At 45.8% G+C, this 17,554-nt stretch overlaps 1 protein-coding gene across 5 annotated transcripts in view; it reads left to right on the top strand.

Annotated features, from left to right (window-relative positions):
• LOC148511682 (protein kinase C delta type-like) overlaps positions 1-17,554 on the top strand; it is an 89,640-nt gene that overhangs the window by 37,492 nt on the left and 34,594 nt on the right. For all 5 annotated transcript variants that reach the window (XM_088482820.1, XM_088482817.1, XM_088482818.1 and 2 more), the window contains one exon: positions 1,864-1,958. The gene's annotated coding sequence lies outside the window, so the exon portion shown is untranslated. The remainder of the gene's footprint in view (positions 1-1,863; positions 1,959-17,554) is intronic.

Here is a 17,554-nt window from a genome sequence, read left to right as displayed (position 1 = left end):
GCAAAATTCCTCTATTTAATTGTTGGGAACATTCTCAGGTCGAGTGGACGTATTCAATTTCACTTGTAAGTACACTAAGGGCCGTATTCAATTAGGTGCGAAAAGTCCCAGACTTTTCGCATGCCGGACTTTTCACTGTCATCGCTGGTTTCCCAATGCGAAAAAGTATCGCGCGCGTCACCGCTTATCATCGTATTCAATTAGAAAGTGACGAAAACGGAACCCGGCGAATTTGGATCCTGCGAAAAAATCCTGTCAAAAATGGGGAAAACAGTGTGTACCCCCTGAAAAGCTGCACTAACATAGGGGATCACTATAGGGGTGTTCTAGTACCCCTAATAAAGGTAATCTGGGCTTTTTTCCCTCCAAAAGCTTGCTATTAGCGTCTTTGCGTAAGTGGTGAAGAATGTCATTAAGCAATATTTTTTCATCAAAATAACTAATCCCAGAAAATTTGGGGTACATGAAAATGGGTGCTAGCATATTTGGAAGTTGCTAATGTGAAGTCTTAAAAAACATAAAAAATCCACCTGCCACAAGCACCTGCAATCTTAAAAACACCTGGGGCATACTTGGGGACCCCCCTGGAGTCTATTTAGCTACTTTTTAAGTTGGTCCCCCAACTTTGTTTTTTTTCGCCCTCAAAATGAAAGTACTTTTTTGGGGTGTTAAGTTTTTTAAAAACTTTTTTTTGACACAGTTTACCTTTGGGGGGCTGTCCCAAGGGTGCAGGCTGGCTCTCGCAAGTTTGCACCCCAAAACCCCAATTCTGCCCTTTTTTTCGACAGCTTTCATAGGCTAATCTTTTACGCATATTCCAATGCATTGACTTTCCGCACCAGCGAAAAGACTTTGGAATTGAATACAGGGATAAGTTTTCACCGGGCGAAATGACGTCACCGGTGAAACTTTTTTCCCGAAAACGGCTTTTCGCACCTAATTGGGTACCCCCCTAAAAGTTATTATATAACAGTACTAAACATTTGACATTAAATTCAGATCCACTCACATTGATAAGGTAAAGACAGTTCTCAGCATTAAATCACTTTATATTTATTATCTTTTCATTGCGCTTTACATTTCAGAATTTGGAATGACAAGTTTGTACAAAACATAGATCTAAAATCTTATTTAAGTTTTCATTGCAAATACAGTATACTGTATCACTCATATAGTATATGGCAGTAGTACATGTTTAATAACATACCTGATATTTACTTGTTGGTTGAAGTGCCTGGCATTGGCGCAGCTTGGGCATACTTCCATACTGTCCTACTTTCAGCGGGAGAGTCCCACCATCCCACTCCAACTGCCTCATTATTAATGTGGCACTGCAATGGGTTCTGCTGCAACTGCTATTATTATATTTTTCTTGCTGACAAGAGAAGAATAGGCTTTTCTTTACTGTCAGCTGCCCTGATAACCTCTTTAATAAAGTTTGCATCTCCCTCAAGAGCTGTGCACATGTGTATATGACAGCGTGCAGCACTGATGACCAGTCACTGACTTATGATTGGCTTACACTCGCAGCACTGTCATGTGACCACACAGAGGTAACGGAAACATAAATGTTCTAGGCACTGCTGTATATCACAAAGGGGAATCCTTAACAAAATAAAGAGTTTAGATGTGTATGCATTTATTACTGTATGTGTATATTATTATTACTATCAGTAGTGTTAAATAATATTATTACTGCACTTGGCACTCAGTAGGTAGTAGGATACAGGAATAGAAATCTTTATCACTTGGATGCCTAGGTCTTTATGTGATTTTTATGTGATTTTTTGCTGTAATAAACCCCTCAGTTAATGATCTATAATATATGGTAGATGTTGACATGTTCTTTTATGTCTCCATTAGGAACCAGCAGTGCTCAGTCATCCTGCCATAGAGCCTCTGAAACCATCCAGAGACTTACATTTTACCACCAGTTAGGCCAGGGTAGTTTTGGAAAGGTAAGCAATGAAGTTCCAATAGTCACAGGGGAGTTACTGTATGCCTGAGTTTGGATGCTATTAGAAATGAGCAAAGCTGCAGCACAATTCCATTCAATCTGTCAGTTTTGATTTTGCATACACATTCCATGTAATAATATTCCACACGTGGAAATCCTCATGTTTGCTTATGAATATTTGTGTTGTTAATGTGTTGTGAGGTATAAATGTGAGGCCTTTGATGCATACTTACTGACTTTCATGCCCCCTCCTCCGGGAGGGGGCAGCCAGGTCAGTAAAGAGGGGGCGTGGTGGTCAGGAAAGTGGGTGGTGAAGGGGGCATGATGACACGCTCTGCCCCAGCTGTACAGTGTAGAGAAAACAGACATCATATACTGGGGGCAGGACTACGATGACACAATTCACTGCGAATTGCGTCATTAGCTCCCAAAGACCGTCGTCTTGTGCTAGTTAGTGGGCGGCCGTGGGAGGTTTTTTTTGGGGGGGTGAGCGTATGGAAGAGGGCTGCAGGGGGGTCCGGGCGGTGTGGGAGACTTGATTATTTTTCCGGATTTTCAGAGGCCTCCCGGCCATTTTGGGAGAGTAGGCAGGTATGCTTCGAGGTTGGATGGGAGGGCTTTTGGATTGATCCATGCAATCGGCTGAGCTGCATATTCAGTAGGCTGTTTGTCAATATTTTTTGGGGGGCGAGAATAAAACTTCATTGGAACGTTTGTTTGATTGAACATTCATTGATTATACTTTAATAGTGGTAAGTGCTGAGATGGTGACAGGGTCACTTCATTGTGCTCTATGGTGAGGTTGGGGTTTAATTAGTGAGTAGGTTACAGAGATGTAGAAAAATCTTAGAATAGACACATAGGGGCAGATTCTCCGTGTGATGCACGTGGAAATGTGGATGAAATGTGGATATCTGCAATCTGCGCATGCACCATAGAAAGCAATCACTGACTGCACATGCACCATAGAAAGCAATTACTGGCTGCGCATGCACCATAGAAAGCAATCACTGGCTGCACATGCACCATAGAAAGCAATCACTAGCTGCACATGCACCATAGAAAGCAATCACTGGCTGCGCATGTACCATAGAAAGCAATCACTGGCAGCACATGCACCATAGAAAGCAATCAATGGCTGCGCATGTACCATAGAAAGCAATCACTGGCTGCACATGCACCATAGAAAGCAATTACTGGCTGCGCATGTACCATAGAAAGCAATCAATGGCTGCACATGCACCATAGAAAGCAATCACTGACTGCACATGCACCATAGAAAGCAATTACTGGCTGCACATGCACCATAGAAAGAAATCACTGGCTGCACATGCACCATAGAAAGCAATTACAGGCTGCACATGTACCATAGAAAGCAATCACTGGCTGCGCATGTACCATAGAAAGCAATCAATGGCTGCACATGCACCATAGAAAGCAATCACTGACTGCACATACACCATAGAAAGCAATCACTGGCTGCAAATGCACCATAGAAAGCAATTACTGGCTGCACATGCACCATAGAAAGCAATCACTGACTGCACATGTACCATAGAAAGCAATCACTAGCTGCACATGCACCATAGAAAGCAATCACTAGCTGCACATGCACCATAGAAAGCAATCACTGGCTGCAAATGCACCATAGAAAGCAATTACTGGCTGCACATGTACCATAGAAAGCAATCACTAGCTGCACATGCACCATAGAAAGCAATCACTAGCTGCACATGCACCATAGAAAGCAATCACTGGCTGCGCATGTACCATAGAAAGCAATCACTGGTTGCGCATGTACCATAGAAAGCACTCACTGGCTGCGCATGCACCATAGAAAGCAATCACTGGCTGCACATGCACCATAGAAAGCAATCACTAGCTGCACATGCACCATAGAAAGCAATCACTGGCTGCGCATGTACCATAGAAAGCAATCACTGGTTGCGCATGTACCATAGAAAGCAATCACTGGCTGCGCATGTACCATAGAAAGCAATCACTGGCTGCGTATGCACCATATAAAGCAATCGCTGACTGCAGATGCACCATAGAAAGCAATCACTGGCTGCACATGCACCATAGAAAGCAATCACTGGCTGCACATGCACCATGGAAAGCAATCACTGGCTGCAAGTGCACCATAGAAAGCAATCACTGGCTGAGCGTGCACCATAGAAATCAATCGCTGACTGCACATGCATCATAGAAAGCAATCTCTGACTGCACATGCACCATAGAAAGCAATCGCTGACTGCACGTATACCATAGAAAGCAATCGCTGAGTGCACATGCACCATAGAAAGCAGTCGCTGACTGCACATGCACCATAGAAAGCAATCACTGGCTGCACATGCACCGTGGAAAGCAATCACTGGCTGTGCATGCATCATAGAAAGCAATCGCTGACTGCACATGCACCATAGAAAGCAATCACTGGCTGCACATGCACCACAGAAAGCAATTGCTGACTGCACATACATCATAGAAAGCAATCTCTGACTGCACATGCACCATAGAAAGCAATCACTGACTGCACATGCACCATAGAAAGCAATCACTGGCTGCACATGCACCATAGAAAGCAATCACTAGCTGCGCATGCACCATAGAAACCAATCACTGGCTGCGCATGTACCATAGAAAGCAATCACTGGCTGCACATGTAACATAGAAAGCAATCACTGGCTGCACATATACCATAGAAAGCAATCACTGACTGTGCATCATAGAAAGCAATCACTGACTGCACATACACCATAGAAAGCAATCACTGACTGCACATGCACCATAGAAAGCAATCACTGGCTGCACATGCACCATAGAAAGCAATCACTGGCTGCACATGCACCATAGAAAGCAATCACTGGCTGCACAAGTAACATAGAAAGCAATCACTGGCTGCACCTGTACCATAGAAAGCAATCACTGGCTGCACAAGTAACATAGAAAGCAATCACTGGCTGCACATGCACCATAGAAAGCAATTACTGGCTGCGCATGTACCATAGAAAGCAATCACTGGCTGCACATGTAACATAGGAAGCAATCACTGGCTGCACATATACCATAGAAAGCAATCACTGGCTACACATGCTCCATAGAAAGCAATCACTGGCTGCGCATGCACCATAGAAATCGATCGCTGACTGCGCATGCATCATAGAAAGCATTCTCTGACTGCGCATGAACCATAGAAAGCAATCGATGACTGCACATATACCATAGCAAGCATTCGCTGACAGCACATGCACCATAGAAAGCAATTGCTGACTGCACATGCACCATGGAAAGCAATCACTGGCTGCACATGCACCGTAGAAAGCAATCACTGGCTGTGCATGCATCATAGAAAGCAATCGCTGACTGCACATGCACCATAGAAAGCAATCGCTGGCTGCACATGCACCATAGAAAGCAATCGCTGACTGCACATGCATCATAGAAAGCAATCTCTGACTGCACATGCACCTTAGAAAGCAATCACTGACTGCACATGCACCGTAGAAAGCAATCACTGGCTGCGTATGCACCATAGAAAGCAATCACTGACTGCGCAAACACCATAGAAAGCAATCACTGGCTGCACATGGAACATAGAAAGCAATCACTGGCTGCTCATGCACCATAGAAAGCAATCACTGACTGCACATGTACCATAGTCAGCAATCGCTGGCTGCATATGTACCATAGAAAGCAATCACTAGCTGCACATTCACCATAGAAAGCAATCACTAGCTGCACATGCACCATAGAAAGCAATCGCTGACTGCACATACATCATAGAAAGCAATCACTGACTGCACATGCACCATAGAAAGCAATCACTGGCTGCGCATGCACCATAGAAAGCAATTCCTATCTGCGTATGCACCATAGAAAGCAATCACAGGCTGCACATGCACCATGGAAAGCAATCACTAGCTGCACATGCACCATAGAAAGCAATCACTGGCTGCACATGCACCATAGAAAGCAATTACAGGCTGCACATGTACCATAGAAAGCAGTCACTGACTGCACATGTACCATAGAAAGGAATCACTAACTGCACATATACCATAGAAAGCAATTACTGGCTGTGCATGCACCATAGAAAGCAATTACTGGCTGCGCATGTACCATAGAAAGCAATCACTGGCTGCACATGTACCATAGAAAGCAATCACTAGCTGCACATGCACCATGGAAAGCAATCACTAGCTGCACATGCACCATAGAAAGCAATCACTGGCTGCGCATGTACCATAGAAAGCAATCACTAGCTGCGTATGCACCATATAAAGCAATCACTGGTTGCGCATGTACCATAGAAAGCACTCACTGGCTGCGCATGCACCATAGAAAGCAATCACTGGCTGCGCATGCACCATAGAAAGCAATCACTGGCTGCGCATACACCTTAGAAAGCAATCACTGACTGCGCATGTACCATAGAAAGCAATCACTGGCTGCGCATGTACCATAGAAAGCAATCACTGGCTGCGTATGCACCATATAAAGCAATCGCTGACTGCAGATGCACCATAGAAAGCAATCACTGGCTGCACATGCACCATAGAAAGCAATCACTGGCTGCACATGCACCATAGAAAGCAACCACTGGCTGCACATGCACCATAGAAAGCAATCACTGGCTGCAAGTGCACCATAGAAAGCAATCACTGGCTGAGCGTGCACCATAGAAAGCAATCGCTGACTGCACATGCATCATAGAAAGCAATCTCTGACTGCACATGCACCATAGAAAGCAATCACTGGCTGCGCATGCACCATAGTAAGCAATCACTGACTGCACATGCACCAGTGATTGCTTTCTATGGTACAGCAATCGCTGACTGCACATACATCATAGAAAGCAATCGCTGACTGCACATGCACCATAGAAAGCAATCACTGGCTGCACATGCACCGTGGAAAGCAATCACTGGCTGCGCATGCATCATAGAAAGCGATCGCTGACTGCACATGCACCATAGAAAGCAATCACTGGCTGCACATGCACCACAGAAAGCAATTGCTGACTGCACATACATCATAGAAAGCAATCTCTGACTGCACATGCACCATAGAAAGCAATCACTGACTGCACATGCACCATAGAAAGCAATCACTGGCTGCGCATGCACCATAGAAAGCAATCACTAGCTGCACATGCACCATAGAAACCAATCACTGGCTGCGCATGTACCATAGAAAGCAATCACTGGCTGCACATGTAACATAGAAAGCAATCACTGGCTGCACATATACCATAGAAAGCAATCACTGGCTGCACATGCATCATAGAAAGCAATCACTGACTGCACATACACCATAGAAAGCAATCACTGACTGCACATGCACCATAGAAAGCAATCACTGGCTGCACATGCACCATAGAAAGCAATCACTGGCTGCACATGCACCATAGAAAGCAATCACTGGCTGCACATGTACCATAGAAAGCAATCACTGGCTGCACATGCAACATAGAAAGCAATCACTGGCTGCACATGCACCATAGAAAGCAATCACTGGCTGCACATGCACCATAGAAAGCAATCACTGGCTGCACATGCACCATAGAAAGCAATCACTGACTGCACATGTACCATAGAAAGCAATCACTGGCTGCACATATACCATAGAAAGCAATCACTGGCTGCGCATGCACCATAGAAAGCAATCACTGGCTGCGCATGCACCATAGTAAGCAATCACTGACTGCACATGCACCAGTGATTGCTTTCTATGGTACAGCAATCGCTGACTGCACATACATCATAGAAAGCAATCTCTGACTGCACATGCACCATAGAAAGAAATCACTGACTGCACATGCACCATAGAAAGCAATCACTGACTGCACATGCACCATAGAAAGCAATCACTGACTGCACATGCACCATAGAAAGCAATCACTGGCTGTGCATGCACCATAGAAAGCAATCACTGGCTGTGCATGTACCATAGAAAGCAATCACTAACTGCACATGCACCATAGAAAGCAATCACTGACTGCACATGCACCATAGAAAGCAATCACTGGCTGCACATGTACCATAGAAAGCAATCACTAACTGCACATCTACCATAGAAAGCAATTACTGGCTGCACATGTACCATAGAAAGCAATCACTGGCTGCACATGTACCATAGTAAGCAATCACTGGCTGTGCATGTACCATAGAAAGCAATCACTGACTGTGCATCATAGAAAGCAATCACTGACTGCACATACACCATAGAAAGCAATCACTGACTGCACATGCACCATAGAAAGCAATCACTGGCTGCACATGCACCATAGAAAGCAATTACTGGCTGCACATGTACCATAGAAAGCAATCACTGGCTGCACATGCACCATAGAAAGCAATCACTAGCTGCACATGCACCATAGAAAGCAATCACTAGCTGCACATGCACCATAGAAAGCAATCACTGGCTGCGCATGTACCATAGAAAGCAATCACTGGTTGCGCATGCACCATAGAAAGCACTCACTGGCTGCGCATGCACCATAGAAAGCAATCACTGGCTGCGCATGCACCATAGAAAGCAATCACTGGCTGCGCATACACCTTAGAAAGCAATCACTGACTGCGCATGTACCATAGAAAGCAATCACTGGCTGCGCATGTACCATAGAAAGCAATCACTGGCTGCGCATGTACCATAGAAAGCAATCACTGGCTGCGTATGCACCATATAAAGCAATCGCTGACTGCAGATGCACCATAGAAAGCAATCTCTGACTGCACATGCACCATAGAAAGCAATCGCTGACTGCACGTATACCATAGAAAGCAATCGCTGACTGCACATGCACCATAGAAAGCAATCGCTGACTGCACATGCACCATAGAAAGCAATCGCTAGCTGCACATGCACCGTGGAAAGCAATCACTGGCTGTGCATGCATCATAGAAAGCAATCGCTGACTGCGCATGCACCATAGAAAGCAATCACTGGCTGCACATGCACCATAGAAAGCAATCACTGACTGCACATGCACCATAGAAAGCAATCACTGGCTGCACATGTACCATAGAAAGCAATCACTAGCTGCACATGTACCATAGAAAGCAATCACTAACTGCACATCTACCATAGAAAGTAATTACTGGCTGCACATGTACCATAGAAAGCAATCACTGGCTGCACATGTACCATAGTAAGCAATCACTGGCTGTGCATGTACCATAGAAAGCAATCACTGACTGTGCATCATAGAAAGCAATCACTGACTGCACATACACCATAGAAAGCAATCACTGGCTGCACATGCACCATAGAAAGCAATCACTGGCTGCACATGCACCATAGAAAGCAATTACTGGCTGCACATGTACCATAGAAAGCAATCACTGGCTGCACATGCACCATAGAAAGCAATCACTAGCTGCACATGCACCATAGAAAGCAATCACTAGCTGCACATGCACCATAGAAAGCAATCACTGGCTGCGCATGTACCATAGAAAGCAATCACTGGTTGCGCATGTACCATAGAAAGCACTCACTGGCTGCGCATGCACCATAGAAAGCAATCACTGGCTGTGCATGCACCATAGAAAGCAATCACTGGCTGCGCATACACCTTAGAAAGCAATCACTGACTGCGCATGTACCATAGAAAGCAATCACTGGCTGCGCATGTACCATACAAAGCAATCACTTGCTGCGCATGTACCATAGAAAGCAATCACTGGCTGCGTATGCACCATATAAAGCAATCGCTGACTGCAGATGCACCATAGAAAGCAATCTCTGACTGCACATGCACCATAGAAAGCAATCGCTGACTGCACGTATACCATAGAAAGCAATCGCTGACTGCACATGCACCATAGAAAGCAATCGCTGACTGCACATGCACCATAGAAAGCAATCGCTAGCTGCACATGCACCGTGGAAAGCAATCACTGGCTGTGCATGCATCATAGAAAGCAATCGCTGACTGCGCATGCACCATAGAAAGCAATCACTGGCTGCACATGATCCACAGAAAGCAATCTCTGACTACACATGCATCATAGAAAGCAATCTCTGACTGCACATGCACCATAGAAAGCAATCACTGACTGCACATGCACCATAGAAAGCAATCACTGGCTGCACATGCACCATAGAAAGCAATCACTGGCTGCGCATGTACCATAGAAAGCAATCACTGGCTGCACATGTAACATAGAAAGCAATCACTGGCTGCACATATACCATAGAAAGCAATCACAGACTGTGTATCATAGAAAGCAATCACTGACTGCACATACACCATAGAAAGCAATCACTGACTGCACATACACCATAGAAAGCAATCACTGGCTGCACATGCACCATAGAAAGCAATCACTGGCTGCACATGCACCATAGAAAGCAATTACTGGCTGCACATGTACCATAGAAAGCAATCACTGGCTGCACATGTAACATAGAAAGCAATCACTGGCTGCACATGCACCATAGAAAGCAATCACTGGCTGCGCATGTACCATAGAAAGCAATCACTGGCTGCGCATGTAACATAGGAAGCAATCACTGGCTGCACATATACCATAGAAAGCAATCACTGGCTACACATGCTCCATAGAAAGCAATCACTGGCTGCGCATGCACCATAGAAAGCGATCGCTGACTGCACATGCATCATAGAAAGCATTCTCTGACTGCGCATGAACCATAGAAAGCAATCGCTGACTGCACATATACCATAGCAAGCAATCGCTAACAGCACATGCACCATAGAAAGCAATCGCTGACTGCACATGCACCATGGAAAGCAATCACTGGCTGCACATGCACCGTAGAAAGCAATCACTGGCTGTGCATGCATCGTAGAAAGCAATCGCTGACTGCACATGCACCATAGAAAGCAATCGCTGGCTGCACATGCACCATAGAAAGCAATCGCTGACTGCACATGCATCATAGAAAGCAATCTCTGACTGCACATGCACCTTAGAAAGTAATCAATGACTGCACATGCACCATAGAAAGCAATCTCTGGCTGCGTATGCACCATAGAAAGCAATCACTGGCTGCACATGCAACATAGAAAGCAATCACTGGCTGCTCATGCACCATAGAAAGCAATCACTGACTGCACATGTACCATAGTCAGCAATCGCTGGCTGCATATGTACCATAGAAAGCAATCACTAGCTGCACATTCACCAGAGAAAGCAATCACTAGCTGCACATGCACCATAGAAAGCAATCAATAGCTGCGCATGCACCATAGAAAGCAATCGCTGACTGCACATACATCATAGAAAGCAATCACTGGCTGCGCATGCACCATAGAAAGCAATTCCTATCTGCGTATGCACCATAGAAAGCAATCACTGGCTGCACATATACCATAGAAAGCAATTGCTGTCTGCACATGCACCATAGAAAGCAACCACTGGCTGCACATATACCATAGAAAGCAACTGCTGACTGCACATGCACCATAGAAAGCAATTCCTATCTGCGTATGCACCATGGAAAGCAATCACTGGCTGCACATGCACCATAGAAAGCAATTGCTGGCTGCATATGCACCATAGAAAGCAATTCCTATCTGTGTATGCACCATAGAAAGCAATTGCTGGCTGCATATGCACCATAGAAAGCAATTCCTATCTGCGTTTGCACCATGGAAAGCAATCACTGGCTGCACATGCACCATAGAAAGCAATTGCTGGCTGCGTATGCACCATAGAAAGCAATTCCTATCTGCCTATGCACCATAGAAAGCAATTGCTGACTGCACATGCACCATAGAATGCAATCACTGGCTGCGCATGCACCATAGAAAGCAATCACTGGCTGCACATGCACCATTGAAAGCAATCACTGGCTGCAGATGCTCCATAGAAAGCAATCACTGACTGCACATGCACCATAGTCAGCAATCACTGGCTGCACATACACCATAGAAAGCAATCACTGGCTGCACATGCACCATAGAAAGCAATCACTGACTGCACATGTACCATAGTCTGCAATCCTGCACATGCACCATAGAAAGCAATCACTGGCTGCGCATGCACCATAGAAAGCAATCACTGGCTGCGCATGCACCATAGAAAGCAATCACTGGCTGCGCATGCACCATAGAAAGCAATCTCTGGCTGCGCATGCACCATAGAAAGCAATCACTGACTGCACATATACCATAGAAAGCAATTGCTGACTGCACATACATCATAGAAAGCTATCACTGACTGCACATGCACCATAGAAAGCAATCACTGGCTGCGCATGTACCATAGAAAGCAATCACTGGCTGCGCATGTACCATAGAAAGCAATCACTGGCTGCGCATGTACCATAGAAAGCAATCACTGGCTGCGTATGCACCATATAAAGCAATCGCTGACTGCAGATGCACCATAGAAAGCAATCTCTGACTGCACATGCACCATAGAAAGCAATCGCTGACTGCACGTATACCATAGAAAGCAATCGCTGACTGCACATGCACCATAGAAAGCAATCGCTGACTGCACATGCACCATAGAAAGCAATCGCTAGCTGCACATGCACCGTGGAAAGCAATCACTGGCTGTGCATGCATCATAGAAAGCAATCGCTGACTGCGCATGCACCATTGAATGCAATCACTGGCTGCACATGCACCACAGAAAGCAATCGCTGACTACACATGCATCATAGAAAGCAATCTCTGACTGCACATGCACCATAGAAAGCAATCACTGACTGCACATGCACCATAGAAAGCAATCACTGGCTGCACATGCACCATAGAAAGCAATCACTGGCTGCGCATGTACCATAGAAAGCAATCACTGGCTGCACATGTAACATAGAAAGCAATCACTGGCTGCACATATACCATAGAAAGCAATCACAGACTGTGTATCATAGAAAGCAATCACTGACTGCACATACACCATAGAAAGCAATCACTGACTGCACATACACCATAGAAAGCAATCACTGGCTGCACATGCACCATAGAAAGCAATCACTGGCTGCACATGCACCATAGAAAGCAATTTCTGGCTGCACATGTACCATAGAAAGCAATCACTGGCTGCACATGTAACATGGAAAGCAATCACTGGCTGCACATGCACCATAGAAAGCAATCACTGGCTGCGCATGTACCATAGAAAGCAATCACTGGCTGCACATGTAACATAGGAAGCAATCACTGGCTGCACATATACCATAGAAAGCAATCACTGGCTACACATGCTCCATAGAAAGCAATCACTGGCTGCGCATGCACCATAGAAAGCGATCGCTGACTGCACATGCATCATAGAAAGCATTCTCTGACTGCGCATGAACCATAGAAAGCAATCGCTGACTGCACATATACTATAGCAAGCAATCGCTAACAGCACATGCACCATAGAAAGCAATCGCTGACTGCACATGCACCATGGAAAGCAATCACTGGCTGCACATGCACCGTAGAAAGCAATCACTGGCTGTGCATGCATCGTAGAAAGCAATCGCTGACTGCACATGCACCATAGAAAGCAATCGCTGGCTGCACATGCACCATAGAAAGCAATCGCTGACTGCACATGCATCATAGAAAGCAATCTCTGACTGCACATGCACCTTAGAAAGTAATCAATGACTGCACATGCACCATAGAAAGCAATCTCTGGCTGCGTATGCACCATAGAAAGCAATCACTGGCTGCACATGCAACATAGAAAGCAATCACTGGCTGCTCATGCACCATAGAAAGCAATCACTGACTGCACATGTACCATAGTCAGCAATCGCTGGCTGCATATGTACCATAGAAAGCAATCACTAGCTGCACATTCACCATAGAAAGCAATCACTAGCTGCACATGCACCATAGAAAGCAATCAATAGCTGCGCATGCACCATAGAAAGCAATCGCTGACTGCACATACATCATAGAAAGCAATCACTGGCTGCGCATGCACCATAGAAAGCAATTCCTATCTGCGTATGCACCATAGAAAGCAATCACTGGCTGCACATATACCATAGAAAGCAATTGCTGTCTGCACATGCACCATAGAAAGCAACCACTGGCTGCACATATACCATAGAAAGCAACTGCTGACTGCACATGCACCATAGAAAGCAATTCCTATCTGCGTATGCACCATGGAAAGCAATCACTGGCTGCACATGCACCATAGAAAGCAATTGCTGGCTGCATATGCACCATAGAAAGCAATTCCTATCTGTGTATGCACCATAGAAAGCAATTGCTGGCTGCATATGCACCATAGAAAGCAATTCCTATCTGCGTTTGCACCATGGAAAGCAATCACTGGCTGCACATGCACCATAGAAAGCAATTGCTGGCTGCGTATGCACCATAGAAAGCAATTCCTATCTGCCTATGCACCATAGAAAGCAATCGCTGACTGCACATGCACCATAGAATGCAATCACTGGCTGCGCATGCACCATAGAAAGCAATCACTGGCTGCACATGCACCATTGAAAGCAATCACTGGCTGCAGATGCTCCATAGAAAGCAATCACTGACTGCACATGCACCATAGTCAGCAATCACTGGCTGCACATACACCATAGAAAGCAATCACTGGCTGCACATGCACCATAGAAAGCAATCACTGACTGCACATGTACCATAGTCAGCAATCCTGCACATGCACCATAGAAAGCAATCACTGGCTGCGCATGCACCATAGAAAGCAATCACTGGCTGCGCATGCACCATAGAAAGCAATCACTGGCTGCGCATGCACCATAGAAAGCAATCTCTGGCTGCGCATGCACCATAGAAAGCAATCACTGACTGCACATATACCATAGAAAGCAATTGCTGACTGCACATACATCATAGAAAGCTATCACTGACTGCACATGCACCATAGAAAGCAATCACTGGCTGCGCATGCACCATAGAAAGCAATCACTGGCTGCGCATGCACCATAGAAAGCAATCACTGGCTGCGCATGCACCATAGAAAGCAATCACTGGCTGCGCATGCACCATAGAAAGCAATCACTGGCTGCGCATGCACCATAGAAAGCAATCACTGGCTGCGCATGCACCATAGAAAGCAATAGCTGACTGCACATACTTCATAGAAAGCAATCACTGGCTGCGTATGCACCATAGAAAGCAATCACTGGCTGCACATGCACCATAGAAAGCAATCACTGGCTGCTCATACACCATAGAAAGCAATCACTGGCTGCGCATATACCATAGAAAGCAATTCCTATCTGCGTATGCACCATGGAAAGCAATCACTGGCTGCACATGCAGCATAGAAAGCAATTGCTGGCTGCACATGCACCATAGAAAGCAATTCCTAACTGTGCATGAAATATAGAAAGCCATCGCTGGCTGCACATGCACCTGACGTGCAACCTGCAAGGTGCAAAATCTTTTTAGTAACAGTATTATAAAAGACCCAGGAGTTAGTTTACTCTCTGGTTTATTCAGGGCCAGTGCAAGGTTTCTTGGCACCCCAGGCATTTCTTCAGCCTTGCGCCCCCCACCCTCGGATAGCTACACAATCCCTAATACAGTGCCCCCAGTAGTGGCCCCCTATGCAGTGCTCCCAGTAGTGGTCCCCCTATGCAGTGCCACTTATATAATGCCCCCAGTAGTAGTCCCACCTACGCATTGCCCCAGGTAGTGGTCCCCCCATATGCAGTGCCCTTTATATAATACCCCCCAGTAGTAGTAGCCCCCCCTGTGGAGTGCCCCCAGTAGTAGCCCCCCATGCAGTGCCCCCAGTAGTAGCCCCCCCAGCAGTGCCCCCAGTAGTAACCTCCCCCCCAGCAATGCCGCAGTAGTAATAGTGCCCCCAGTAGTAGCCTCCCCCCAGCAGTAGTTGTGCCCACAGTAGTAGCCTCCCCCCAGCAATACCCCCATAGTAATCGCTCCCCCGGTAGTGATCCCCCCCAGCAGTGCCCTCAGTAGTAGTCATTTATGTGTCCCCAGTAGTAGCCACCCCCCAGCAGTGCCCCCAGTAGTAGTCGAGCGGTGTCCCCAGTAGTAGTCTCCCCCCAGCAATGCCCCCAGTAGTGATCGCCCCCCCAGCAGTAGTCCCAGCCAATCACACACATAAAAAATAAAAAAAAACTCCACTTACCTTAATCCCCGCTCCGGTGTCCGCTCCTCTGTACCCCGGGCGGGTCTGCACTGCATTATGAGAGAGATGTCATGACGTCTCTCCCATTACCCACTGCAGGAGCCGGAAGATGGCTCTGGCAGTGAGCGCAGCAGCAGCCGATGAGAGTCTGTCTGACTCTCATCGGCTGCTAAAACAAACAGCTGCCGGCGGCTGTGTGTTTGTTATACTAATAGTGTAATGCGGACGGCACTTATGTGCTGTCCACACTACCACCCTGCAGTGGCCGGCGCTGGGTTTATTATGCAGTTTGTTACCCATACATGAGATGAGGTTTCCAGATCTACACTGTCAGGCCTCTCTTAGTGCCCCTGGTAATTGAGTATCAGAAAAAATATATGACAAAAAAGTATTGCATCCATAATATATAAAAGAACTGTTGCCTAACAAATAAATGATGCCCTTGATAATATAGAAATGAATCTTGTCCCTGATTATAAAGACATTCATTGTTTCCCTGATTTTAAAGAAATAATCCACCTGATCCTAAAGAAATAAATCTTCCCTGTGACTAATAATTAGGTTTTGCCGCCGCTGAAGAAAAAAATGCTGCTCCCATAATATATAGTTACCTAACATCTTTATTCTTTCTTGTTCTGATCTAATTCAGGGGGAGGATTGTAAGTAATCCATATGGGAAAGAATAAAAACACATGGGGAAGATTCAATTAGTTACGGGTTGAGTTGCGCAATCTTTTTGGTAAAGTGCTTGCAGCTATTTTATTACAAACCCACGAGCAGCAATGAAGCTAATGCTTATTTATGTTTGCTCCCCCCATAGGTATGAGCAGGAATGAGCATCATCTGTGGTGTCTGGGCTGCTCTTGGTTCTGTAATTGAATAGCTCTGGGTACTATACCTGGGGAAACAGACCACTAATTGAATCTGCCTCATGGAATGAATGGTCCTACTCTATGGAGCACCCGACTGCAGGGGCTTAGCTAGTGGGTGCATGGCGTTCTATTGCTATGGAGTGTGGAGGCTTAGGGGGCCAGAGACCCCTGCACCCAGCTCACATTGGCATCGAACAGTGCGGTAAGAACAGCTGACACAGTATTGAATACCAAAATGGACAGTCTACAAAATACTTTCCATGATTCTAGTGTAATTAATACTGTGTATTGTATACACTAGCCCATGGCAAGTACTTTGTAGTCTGTCCCGTTCCACCACCCCTGCCTCACAGTGGTTCACGTGCAGCAGATTTGATGTGCAGAGCACATGGGGTAGAAAGCATCCAAGGTCAAGAACCATGGTACAGTAAGCAGGTGCACTCCAATGTGAACTGAGGGCACTTTGGCATAATGTGAACTGGGGGCACTGTGTGGCATAATTCGAACTGAGGCACCATGTTGTATAATGTAAACGGGATGTACTGTATAGTATAATACAGGGGTCAGGGGAACTTTTTTACCTTTTACCCCAAAATATATTTAGATACGCCGACGTTACCCCCTTGATTTGAAAGGAAGGAAATCATATA

The sequence above is a fragment of the Taudactylus pleione genome, unplaced genomic scaffold (assembly GCF_031769625.1).
Source record: "Taudactylus pleione unplaced genomic scaffold, aTauple2 ptg000296l, whole genome shotgun sequence".
NCBI lineage: Eukaryota > Metazoa > Chordata > Amphibia > Anura > Myobatrachidae > Taudactylus > Taudactylus pleione.
The sequence above is the reverse complement of the archived record's forward strand: the minus strand, read 5'-3'. Positions and strand labels throughout refer to the sequence as shown.